Here is a 13,318-nt window from a genome sequence, read left to right on the forward strand (position 1 = left end):
TTAAATTTATAGGCCTTTAACTTTTGTGGCTCATAGTATTGTGAATAGTTTGAGCTAGAAATCAAGCTTTATGTTATAAGCAGATAGCTAATATTTTTCAAAAATTAATAGTTTGTCCTCTTTGTTTATATTTGATACACACTTTTAACATCTTACAAGTAATCTTTTCCCTCTCCCTCTTGAGGAAGAGTTTGTAGGAAATATTGAACAGAATGAAGAATGCAGATAAAAAACACCTATAAGGCTAGGTTTTGTGGTAGTACCTATTTGGCTTTGCCGCTTTCCTTTGGCTGGATTTAACATCTGGGATGGGGGTCTCAAGAATGGAAGAGTTCAGTCAACAACAGCATGATGAGAGGGTTCCCTGTTACCCAGTGGGGAGGAGCTCGAATTGTATTTCAAGAGGAAGCTTTTGCTGAAACTATTGTTGATACTGGGTCAGTGCAGGAGTTAAGAATTATCTGTGCACATGTGAGTGTATCATAAAACAGCTGACCTCCTAACTTGTGCGTTTCCAAAGAAGTGACACATACTGAAATTATATGTAAATATCACTGAACTAAAAATCAAAAGAAATGAATTTTATTAATAGCTCTGACATTGTATGTTTTGAGAAGATCCTCAATACATATTTTTTATATAATGAGAAAGGCTTCAGCTCTAATAGCTTATTATTTGATTAAGTATTCAGTAACAAAGTGCTGGGGAGGATTGCATTTTCTAATAATAATACACATTCAAAATATTGGTGCAAGATGTCATTTCAAAAAGAGGTACATTTTTACTTAGCAGCTTCAAGGATAAACGAACAGGAAAAATGACTATGCTTAGTATGACTCAAATGTTTATTTTATAGATTAAAATAAAGTCGAGAAAAATTGAGGTGGACATACCAGTGATTAGTCATTGAGATACGCCCAATTATTTCTTGTATGTCTATCAACTCCTAAAAATGATCACTTTGTGGTGAAAATATTCCACATGTATTTTGAAACCATAAATTAATGTTTCCTGATTGGCTATCCATCTTCTAGATTTAGTGACCATTGGCAACCCTCCCTATTTCACCATAGGCAAAGGTCTGTGCCAACACATTCACTAGGTTCACAGAAGTTGAAGTATTTTGGCTACCTGTCCGGGACATAACAGTAAAACACAAAAATTATTTGTGCTGTCATCCTTGTGGGTGGAAATAGTAAACTAAATAAACATATGTTGGTAAACTAAATATATGATATATGTTTAAATAGTGAATATATGTTGATACATCTTTAAAAATCAGGGAAAGGAGAAAGGCATGTGTGCATGTGGGGGCAGGAAAGGCATTATGAGGAAGGTGGTATTTGAATAAACACCTCAAGGAGGTAAAGAATTGGGCCAAGTGGCTCTTTGATGATAGACGGAATAATGAACCCTGGGGTGATAGGGTTCCTACCATGATTAAAGAACAGGAAGGATGGCAGTGTGACTGGACGAGTGTTAAGGAAGGGGAGAGTTTTAATAGATAAGGTCAGAGAGGTTATGGGGGCCAGATCACATTCTCAAAGACTGGGAAGGTTCTGAGACTTTTACCTACTGGCTAGCTAACTTACTAGCCTGCAACTTCTCTTCTTTTCTTTTTAATTTCAGCTTGTATTTTAGGTCCAAGGGTACATGTGCAAGTTTGCTATATGGGTAAAGTGCATGATGCTGAGGTTTGGCGTACAATTGATCCCATCACCCAAGTAGTAAGCATAGTACCCAATAGGTAGTTTTTCAGCCCTTGTGCCCCTCCCCCCCACCTCCTCTAGTAGACCCCAGTGCCTGTTGTTCCCATCTTTATATCTGTACTCAGTGTTTAGTTCCTACCTATAAGTGACAACAGGTGGTATTTGGTTTTCTGCTCCTGTGTTAATTTGCTTAGGATAATGGCCTCTAGCTGTATCCATGTGCTTTTAACATTTTCAGTGATGCTAGTAAGAGACATGAAATTCCAGAGACAAAGGACAGTTTATTACAGCATTAGTAGTAGCCAAAGTATCAGCATTTTTGAGTCAATTCTATGAACCTCAGTTCTCTCACGGACCACGTTATAAACATGCATTGGGTTGCTTGGGGAGGAAGTCTGAGTTTAGAGATCCAAATATTTTTATAATGGGCAGTGAGCATGCTTGCTTTTTGCTCCACATGAAGACAGTATCTCCATCTTATAAGGCAGTAAGCAAACTGGCTTATTGCTCCAAAGGAAGACATTATCCCTGTCTTCCAAGAATATTTTCTACACAAACATATTTGAAAAGATAACCGAGAACAAAAACAGCCAGTACCTTTAATCAGCATTATCCTAAGCAAATTAACACAGAAACAGAAAACCAAATACTGTGTGTTCTCATAAGTGGGAGCTGAACATTGGATACACATGGACATAAAGATGGGAACAATTGACACTGGGAACTACAAAATCGGGGAGAGGCAGATGGGAGTAAGGGTTGAAAAACTATATTGAGTACTATGCTCACTACCTGGGTGACTGGTTCAATTGTACCTCAAACCTTAGAATCATGCAGCACACTCTTGTAAAAAACCTGCACATGTACCTCCTGAATCTAAAATAAAAGTTGAAAAAAAAGTTACGTAGAAACATGACAGACCAATAGAAAATTGTCTCTACATATTATGGCTATTACATCCATCAAGACTGTCTTATAAGAATGAGATGGGAAATCATTGGAAAGCTTTGAGCAGAGGAGTGTCATCATCTGATGGAAGTTAAACAATATCGCTTTGGTTGCTGCACTGAGAATACAGTGACGAATGCATATGTGGGAACAGGGCACTCCCTATCAAGAGGTTATTACTATAATACTGGTAAGAAGTGATGGTGGCTTGTATCAGAGAAGTAGCAGTGGAGGTAGTGAAAAGTGGTCATATTTCAAATATATTTTGAAAAATTGAAAGATCACATGTGGGTAAGAAAGAAGGAGAGGAATCAAGGGTAACTATGGGGTTTTTGTCCTGAGAAACTGGAAGGATAATGTTGTCATTAACTGAAATGGGGAAGACTGGGAGAAGCAGGTGTTTTGGAGAAGATGTGGAACTCAGGTAGGACACATTTGAGATGTTTTTAAGATGTTCAAGGTGGTGGTTTAGTAGGCTGATGTATGATCTAGAATTTAGTAACTAATAGATCAAGCAACAGAGATCGGTAAGGAATTTAGGAGATTTAAACAACACAATCAACAAGTTTGATATCATGGACATAGACATAGCATTTGACCTTCCCAATATGCATTCTTGTCAAAAACACACAAAATATATACAAATATTTGCTAAATACTGGGCCATAAAACAAGCCTCAAAAATACAAAAGAATTGATATTATGTATACATTTACAGACTTGCTCAAAGCTATGATTCAGAGGAAAAACATGCTCACTCTGCCTGTGCATCAGTAGCAGGTAGCACGAGGCCTTACGTTGCTCAGTTTAATTTGTACCTTTGAGGCTTTTGTTTTGTTTTGGTTTCTCAGCTTACACCACGTTTGCTGTGTCTGAGTTTACTTTTGAGTTTTTTAAAAAAATCATTTTGTGCAATAGAAACAATGGTGGTTTGAGTGTTGAAGGTGCTTATAAGAGGTGTGTAATAATGGAAATATAATTTTTAATAACTCACTTTGAAACAATTTTGAACTTATAGATAAGTTGCCATAACAAAAAAGAACTCCCTTATCTCTTTCACCCAGACTGTCCAATTGTTCCTATTTTATTGCATTTTCTCATCTTTTTCTTTTTCTCAGTTCCTGTCTCTGTCTTCCTATGTCTCTGTCTGTCTCTGTCACACACACACACCCACCCTACTTATTATTAGACCTTTTTCCCAACCTATAAAAACAAGGTAAAGATGCAGTGTCCTACAACTTCTAACCATTCCAGTCAATGTTTCCCATAAACAAGGATATTTTCCTATATAATTAGCACTCAAACCTCCAAATCAGGAAGTCAACATTGATACAACACTACAATCCAACAATCCAACCCATAGGCATGATTCACGTTTCAACTGTTCCAACATGGTCTCTTTTTCCTTTCTTGTCCGGGATGCCCTTCAGGAATGCGTTACATTTAGTTGTCATGTCTCTTCATATTTCTTCAATCTGGAACAGTTCCTCTTACTGTTTTCCATATTCTTGACAGTTTTTAAGAGGCTTTACATCCTGTAGAATGACCCTCAACTTAGCTCTATCTGGTGTGTCTGCACGATCGATTCAAACCATGTAATCTTTGTAGAAATGATGTGCACATCAAGAGCTACATAATGTAGACCCATATCACTACGGTTAATACTAAACTTGATTATTGAGCAGATGATCAAATATACAAATAGCAATATTTGGATTTGCCAGGTTTCTTCACTTAAAATTCTCCATTTTCCCTTGTAATTCATTTCTATGTCAGGCAAAAGTATTCAAAAATTACATCAATATCCTGATCCTCAACTAATCTCCACCCACTAGCAGCATTAACTTTCATCGATGACTCCAGCAGGAATTAAGTACCTTTTTGAGATCATTGCTACATACTGATTATCTACTTACAACACTCGTGTTACATTTATTAGCTGGAATTCCGCTAATAAATAAATGTATGGAAGATCTTTCCTTTTTCTCATCCTCCTTCATGTCCTCTTTCATTTTTCCCTGCCTCCCTCCTTCCTCCCCTCCTTTCTATCAGTATGGTATAATTTTTATTTAATGGATTGTAATCTATTATCATAATTGTTTTGTTTATCAAATTCTCCCTGATTTGGCCAGCTAGAGCTCCTTCAAGCTGGTTCCTGTGTCCTTCTGTCTCAGGTTATTTTTCTAGAAGCAGACTCTGGGATGGAACTTAGTGTATGGGAGGTTTATTGGAGAGTGTGCTTGGAAGCAACATGTATGTGAGGGAGGATGGAACTTAGTGTATGGGAGGTTTATTGGAGAGTGTGCTTGGAAGCAACGTGTGTGAGGGAGGATGGAACTTAGTGTATGGGAGGTTTATTGGAGAGTGTGCTTGGAAGCAACATGTGTGAGGGAGAAGACAGCAAAAGGGAGAAGTTGGCAGCTGATTTCACAGGGAGCTCTGGAGCTCCCTGGAGCTCTTTAGAGTCATTTCAAATTGAAGCAAAGTGGCCAGGTCTTTGGGGCACCCCTCTCTTCCTGTCATCTTCTCTTTGAACAGTTATTGGATTAAAGCTGTCACTGGTGAGGTGGTGTAACCTTGGATTAGGCAGCTCTCTTCAGTCCTCGTGAGGGACTTACTTTGAACTCTCTGTTGGCAATATTCCCAATAGTTGAGGAAGTGAGTACCTCCATTTAGAAAGGGGTGGGGTGCAGATCTGCATTATGTACCATAACATTCACTTCAAGGAAATTCAACATTGACCTTGGTACTATTTTACTTTATGAATTAAAAAGTAAACTTATTCCCCCCACCCCCTTGCACTGTCGCCCAGGCTGGAATGCAGTGGTGTGATCTTGGCTCACTGCAACCTCTACATCCTGGGTTCAAGCAATTCTGCTGCCTCAGCCTCCTGAGTAGCTGGGATTACAGGTGCATGCCACCAGGCCCAGCTATTTTTTTTTTTTTTTAGTAGAGATGGGGTTTTGCCATGTTAGCCAGGCTGGTCTCGAACTCCTGACCTTGTGATCCACCTGCCTCAGCCTCCCAAAGTGCTGGGATTACAGGTGTGAGCCACCATGCCTGGCAGAAAGTATTAATTTTCTTATTTATAGCACTTAAGATTACATGAAAATATTCAGCACTTTTGGAACCACAAAAATTCCAAAAAGATAATGTGTATAACGAAGTGTAGTCCTAATTGGATTAAAATGCTATATTCCAGATGTTAATTAAGACCCTGATATGGTTTGGCTGTGTCCCCACCCAAGTCTCATCTTGAATTCCATGTGTTACGGGAGGAACCCAGTGGGAGGTGATTGAGTCATGGGGGCAGGTCTTTCCTGTGCTGTTCTGATAGTGAATAAGTCTCATGAGATCTGATGGTTTTAAAATGGGAGTTTCCCTGCAGAAGCTCTCTTCTCTTTGCCTGCCACCATCCATGTAAGACGTGACTTGCTCCTCCTTGCCTTCTCCCATGATTGTGAGGCCTCTCCAGCCATGTGGAACTGTAAGTCCATTAAACCTCTTTTCTTTCCAGTTCCAGGTATGTCTTTATCAGCAGCATGAAAATGGACTAATACAGATCCTGACTTTTGTTTTCAAAACACTTTGCTTGAAGAGCTGAATATAAGTTGGCACCTCCCATTTCTCTCACCTGGTTTGAAATTCTTATAATAAAGCTATGTGTTTGAGAATGTCAATGTCTCATGTTCCTAGATAAGGGATGGATCTATTTTAAAGATGAGATAGATGAAGAACTATTTAGAATGGATTGTATGTTTTGAAACAGTGCATAGATAGTTGATACTTTTATTGTTGAGTTATGTGCATTAAGGTTTTACAGCTTGAGTGCTGAAAATTCTGATGCCTTTTGGGTGTGAATGGGTCTGCCTCTAGAAGCAGACAGAAGCCACAAATAGGACTTCACAGAAACCATAAATAGGATTCAAAGGACTCTGATTTAGTAAATAGCATCTATCATCATTAGCTGCTCAATGTTTCCTCTGTTGTTCATTTTGAGGTAGAATTTGGGAAAGGTCCAGGGCTTTCAGTGACTCATACCAAGTTTTTCTGGCAGTGAATCATCTTTGGGAGACTTTAGAAATCCATATAGGTTAATTAAGAATAAAACGCCACAACTGCTCTTCTTGTATAACTGATCTACTGAGTTCTGGCCAATAGCTTCGGGGACGGTCAGAGTAAGGGGCTGTTTCAGAAGGGTTAGTGGTTAGTTTTCTGAGAGGAGTAATAACTAATAATTCAAGTTACTTTTAATTACACAAATTTCACTCATGATCACCACTTTGATGGTCTTTATTATAAATAGAATCCCTCAGAGAGATTAATAATATTTATATTTACTCCTGTTTAACAAGTGCAGCATTAACTGGCCAATACCATCTAGTAAAAAAGAAAATAGAATAGGCTGATTAGTGAAGTGGAAACACTTGGATTGCAATGAAGTACCATCTGACTTATGAAATCCATAGATTTCTAAAACAATATTTTGAGTAAAGATATTATGTGTTCTCAAAACACTTAAGGATAAATGATACGGAATATCAAAGGAAGATGTTTTTAATATGAGCAAAAGATTGCTTCAGGGAGAGCACAGACTGGCATAACATCAAAGATCAAGAAAAAGATTCAAGGATTTGTCACAATTTATTGAAAGGGCTGAACTTGGTCAGCCAGGAAGTAGCTTGATTTTCCCCTGTGATTCCCCTTTGGAGATGTCTGTGAGATCTTTCATTCTCATCCTTGATGGTACCTTGGGTAAATTTGTTAGATCTGTTGGCATTTTCAGGTTTCAGTGAAAAGTTCCCATTTTCAGGTACTAAGAGACCCCGTTCAATCTGAATCAAACTGCCAACATTTCACCTAATTCTAAGCTCCAATCCTTTTTCCACAGCTCATCTGACTCAAATTTAGAAGGCTGTACTAGGGTAGTCGGGGTAGTCGTATGTTTTTGTTTTGCTGTTTGTACTGGTCCTTACCCTCCTTCTTCACTTTCCATTCTGCTGGTTTTGGCTTTTCCAAGATCACAATGAGGATAAGTGCTAAGAAGACAAGAGAAGGGTCTTTTTTGTCAGCTGCTATTTGTAGCTCTTTATCAGCTGTCTAGTATCTTCTGTCATGGCAGACACTCTTTTGGATCTTTGAAATCTCTTTAACTCTTCACTTGTACATCTGTCCTGCAGTTCTTGACAAGGCTGATGCTTCTTGCCAGACCATTTATGAATCCAAATCAGCTTTTGCTCTTGTGGGAGGCCTCCAGCACATTTCCTCTTGAGACAACTTACCTTTCTGGTCAAGGTTTTTTAAAGGTGACTCATGCCTGCTTATCTTGGTGGGCACCTCTATTCCCCAGCTGCTATGCCTCTGGCTTTGCTTTTAGGGAAAGCTACAGCCAGCCTCTTGGCTTTAAGCTACTTTGGATGTGGGTCAGGCACTGGTCTTAAGTCTTCTGTCACTCCAGGGACATAGGTCTGACTCTGAGATCTTGTTCTCTCATGCTCCACTCCTGTTTCACAGCCAATGTCAGCTCAGCAGAAATGGACAACCCCAGGAGGGAAATCTTAGGCTTTCCTTGTGGCAAGAGGCTTTACTTTCTTTGAGTACATTTTGATTCCTTTCTCACTCATTTTTTGGGTACATCCTAACCCCTCTTCCTATGCCAATAATGTTCTTCAAGAAAACCCAAAAAACAAAAACCCCTTTTTTCAGAACCAGTTCTCTTGGATACTACCCCTACCCCACAATATAGGCTGGGAGCAAATGATGGACCAATGGTACCATCTCTTGGCATACTCTTTATGGATCATCTATCAGCTCTTTTCACTCAGCATAATGCCCTTGAGATCCTGATTCAATACATGCCTGATTCATTTCTTTTTATTTCTGAGCAGTATTCCGTGGGACAATTCTATAAGATTTGATTAACCATTTATCCATTGAAGGACATTTGGGTAGTTTTTAGGATTTGGCTATTATAATAACTCTGCTGAGACCATTTGTGTATGTGATTTTGTGTGGACGTAAGTTTTCTTTTTTTTTTTTTCTGTATAAATGTCCAGCAGTGTGATTGCAGGGTTGTATGGTTAATGTATGTTTTGTTTTATAAGAAACTGCCATACGTTTTTCTATAGTGGCTATACCATCTTACATTCTAACCAACAATGTATGAGGGATCTAGTTTCTCTATATCCGTGCCAGCATTTGGCATTGTCATTATTTTTTAATTTTAGGTGTTCCAGTAGATGCATAGTGATATCTCATCATTCATAAACTGTTTTTAGACTTGTGGGTGTACATTATACTTATTATTAGCTTTGAGGCCTTGGCCTGAACTTTTAGACAACAGGAAAAATTTAATATCTCATTGCACAGTGATTCAGACAACCTCTGACTTAGGGTAAGATTTTCCAGGAAGGAATTAGAATTCTAATTAGAATTCAAATATAGTTTGGCAGGTGTATCAGCTTGCACCTAAGTAATATCTTCTGTTGTGTTTTATATTTGTTGGGCATGTCTGGTAGAATGGTGATGTCTGCCAGAAATCTATTTACATTTAAGACTTAGAAGTTTCCTAGGAGATTACTCATATCAAAGAAATAGTTTTACAGACAGGTTTGCCTAGTAACCAAGCGTCCAAGTTGTCAGATGGAAGGACAGGGTAATTTTTGTGAGCTGCATGATATTTACCAGTTAGATTGGTTTGCTAATTTTATGCACAGTTTGTCTCCAAAATTATACCCAGATTCAGCATAGGAAAGTAGAGGAGACTACAATTAAAGATACTAGAAGAGTCATTCTTACTAAGATTCTGGGAGATACTGAGTTTAAAGAAGAACGTTTGAGTATTCTTCAAAGCAAGCACAATATAAAAAGGAAGAGAAATCTCCACACTTCTGCCAGAAACAAACAAACAAACAAACAAACAAAAAACAGTTGAATTCTGGCACTTTGATGTCTCTAGCAGTAATGGGTGAGGTCCCTGACAGGAGGGTTGTCTGGAGCCACCAGGTTGCAATTTGAGGCAGCAGTAGTGAGGGAAATGGTATGAGCAGATTTGTAGATGTTACGAGGCAGCATCTTTTGTGACATGTTTTCTCATTTTAGGTTTTGAAAATAGTGAAATACTCCCCGAAAACACACACCAAATAATGAACTATAAAAATACTTGGATTACAAATATATTTTAGTGGCTTCTCTTTTCTTTTTATTATAATATTTTTTTCTTATGCATACTCCATATCTTGCTTACATTCAAGCATACTTTAAATTTTAATTCATCAGTTAAGCTGTCTTTGAGTTACCATGATATTGGGCATACATCATTATTTTTTACACCAAATGCATTTTAAAAAGGAAAAAGGACACTGTTTTATCTTCTTTCTTGCTGCTTTAATGAGGATGGAGGGATAAGTTACAGGCTGGCACATTAAATGTACTACTATGGAAGGACCTTTTTCTTTATCAGTGTCCCTTCCCTACCCTTAAAATCACTGATCAGGGTCTAGCAGTATCTGCTCCTCAAAACTTGGGACCAAATGATGGTGTTCCCACTTGCAATGTCCTCTCATAGCACTTTTAACTTTCTTCTATAGTTTTTAATGCTTTATGCAATACCTGTCAGAAGGGCTTCCTTTTTTTTTTTTTCCTGAGACAGAGTTCTGCTCTGTCGCCCATGCTGGAGTGCAGTGGCGCAATCTTGGCTCACTACAACCTCTGCCTCCTGAGTTCAAGCGATTCTCCTGCCTCAGCCTCCCAAGTAGCTGGGATTATGGGCGCCAACCACCACACCCGGCTAATTTTTGTGTTTTTAGTAGAGACGGGGCGGGGTTTCCCCATGTTGGCCAAGCTGGTCTCGAACTCCTGACCTCAGGTGATTTGCCCGCCTCGGCCTCCCAAAGTGCTGAGATTACAGGCATGAGCCACTGCGCCCGGCCAGATGGGCTTCTTTTAAAATAAATCCAATAGTTGACTTTTGTTTCCAGCAGTATAGTAGATTAGATAACATGATTTATCTAATCTCCATCATGAAAACTACCAAAAATGTTGGATAAATTATTTGAAAACATCTTTTCCAATAAATTGATGACCTGTCAAGAAAAAAGAATATTCAGATGCCAAAAAAGGTGAAAAAAGAAAATAGAAGCTAAATAGATAAGTAGAATGATAAAGCCAAGGTTTTTCCTCGAGCATATTTGCCAAATCTGCTAAATCCAAAGTTTAATCTTCAACTGTTCAAGGACATGTGGACAAGAGAGAAGCCTAGAAATTGCTTAATATGTAAAAGGAGGCTTTCCACCAAAAAACTGGGACCCTAAAGATACACTCAGTGAAAGGGTGAATTAGAAATAAATCACCATTATTGCCACAGACACACAGGAAGAATGCTATGTTAATATGAGGGCAGAGGTTGGAGTGATGCACCTATAGGCAAAGGAATGTCTGGAGCTACCAAAAGCTGAAAGAGGAAAAGAAGAAACTGCCTCTAGAGGCTTCAAAGGAACATGGCCCTGCCAGCACCTTGAATTCAGACTTCAGTTGCAACAACTGAAGTCAAGGGGACAATGAGATCTTCAATGTGCTGTGAGAAAATAACTGTCAACACACTTCCACAGTCAAAAAACAAACTTTCAAGTAAAAGAGCAAAATGCCTATTCACATAAAGAGTAATAGATGATATGTCTCTAACAAACACTAAGGAAATTTTAAAGAATGTACTTCATACAGAAAGAAAGTGATTTAGATGGATGTTGGATGGTCTTATATTTTCAACGAAACAAAGACCAAAATAGTTTAAAAATGTATATTATGGACTAAATATTTCTGTCTCCCCAAATACATATGTTGAAGCCCTAATCCCCAGTGTGACAATATTTGGAGATAAGACTTTTACTGAAGTAATTAAGGTTAAATGAGGTTGTGATGTTGGAGTTGTAATCTAATAGAATTAATATCCTTATAAGAAGAAACACAGAGCATGCTGTCTCTCTGTGTGTACCATGTGAGGACACAGTTAGAGGCAGCTGTCTACAAGCCTGGAAGAGAGCCCTTACTGGAACCTAACCATTCTGGCACACTGCTCTTAGACCTTCAGCCTCCAGACTGTGAGAAATACATTTTTGTTGTTTGAGCCACCCAGTCTGTGGTATTTTGAGATACTTTCCATCAGTACCTAGTTTATTGAGAGTTTTTAGCATGAAGGAGTGTTGAATTTCGTCAAAGGCCTTTTCTGCATCTATTGAGATAACCATGTGGTTTCTGTTATTGGTTCTGTTTATGTGATGGATTATGTTTATTGATTTGCATATGTTGAACCAACCTTGCATCCCAGGGATGAAGCTGACTTGATCATGGTGGATAAGTTTTTGATGTGCTGCCGGATTTAGTTTGCCAGTATTTTATTGAGGATTTTTGCGTCAATGTTCATCAGGGATATTGGTCTAAAATTCTCTTTTTTTGGTTGTGTCTCTGCCAGGCTTTGGTATCAGGATGATACTGGCCTCATAAAATGAGTTACGAAGGAGGCCCCCTTTTTCTATTGATTGGAATAGTTTCAGAAGGAACAGTACCAGCTCCTCTTTGTACTTCTGGTAGAATTTGGCTGTGAATTCATCTGGTCCTGGGCTGTTTTTAGTTGGTAGTCTATTAATTGCTGCCTCAATTTTAGAACTTGTTATTGGTCTATTCGTGGACTGAACTTCTTCCTGGTTTAGTCTTGGGAGGGTGTATGTGTCCAGGAATTCATCCATTTCTTCTAGATTTTTCCAGTTTCTTTGCATAGAGGTGCTTATAGTGTTCTCTGATGGTAGTTTGTATTTCTGTGGGATCAGTGGTGATATCCCCTTTATCATTTTTTACTGTGTCTATTTGATTCTTCTCTTTTTTTTTCTTAGTCTGGCTAGCAATCTATCTATTTTGTTAATCTTTTCAAAAAGCCAGCTCCTGGACTCATTGATTTGTTGAAGGGTTTTTTGTGTCTCTATCTCCTCAGTTCTGCTCTGATCTTAGTTGTTTCTTGTCTTCTGCTAGCTTTTGAATTTTGTTTTCTCTTGCTTCTCCTGTTCTTTTAATTGTGATGTTCGGGTGATGATTTTACATCTTTTCCACTTTCTTCTGTGGGCATTTAGTGCTATAAATTTCCCTCTAAACACTGCTTTAGCTGTGTCCTAAAGATTCTGGTACACAAAGACAAAAAGATTGTGTCTTTGTTCTCACTGGTTTCAAAGAACTTATTTATTTCTGCCTTAATTTCATTATTTACCCAGTAGTTCAATCGGGAGCAGGTTGTTGAGTTTCCACATAGTTGTGTGATTTTGAGTGAGTTTCTTAACACTGAGTTCTAATTTGATTGCACTGTGGTCTGAGAGACTGCTTGTTAAGATTTCTGTTCTTTTGCATTTGCTAAGGAGTGTTTTACTTCCAATTATGCGGTCAGTTTTAGAATAAATGCAATGTGGTGCTGAGAAGAATGTATATTCTGTTGATTTGGGGTGAAGAGTTCTGTAGATGTCTATTAGGTCCTCTTGCTCCAGAGCTAAGTTCAAGTCCTGAATATCCTTGTTTATTTTCTGTCTTGTTGATCTGTCTAATATTGACAGTGGGGCATTAAAGTCTGCCATTATTATTGTGTGGGAGTCTGAGTCTCTTTGCAGGGCTCTAAGAACTTG

The 13,318-nt window shown here is 38.4% G+C and overlaps 1 protein-coding gene across 1 annotated transcript in view; it reads right to left on the minus strand.

Moving 5' to 3' along the window:
• The window catches only part of LOC129037898 (protein eyes shut homolog), a 518,317-nt gene that overhangs the window by 16,048 nt on the left and 488,951 nt on the right, over positions 1–13,318 (minus strand). The window lies entirely within an intron of this gene.

This window comes from Pongo pygmaeus, chromosome 5 (assembly GCF_028885625.2).
Source record: "Pongo pygmaeus isolate AG05252 chromosome 5, NHGRI_mPonPyg2-v2.0_pri, whole genome shotgun sequence".
Classification (NCBI taxonomy): Eukaryota; Metazoa; Chordata; class Mammalia; order Primates; family Hominidae; genus Pongo; species Pongo pygmaeus.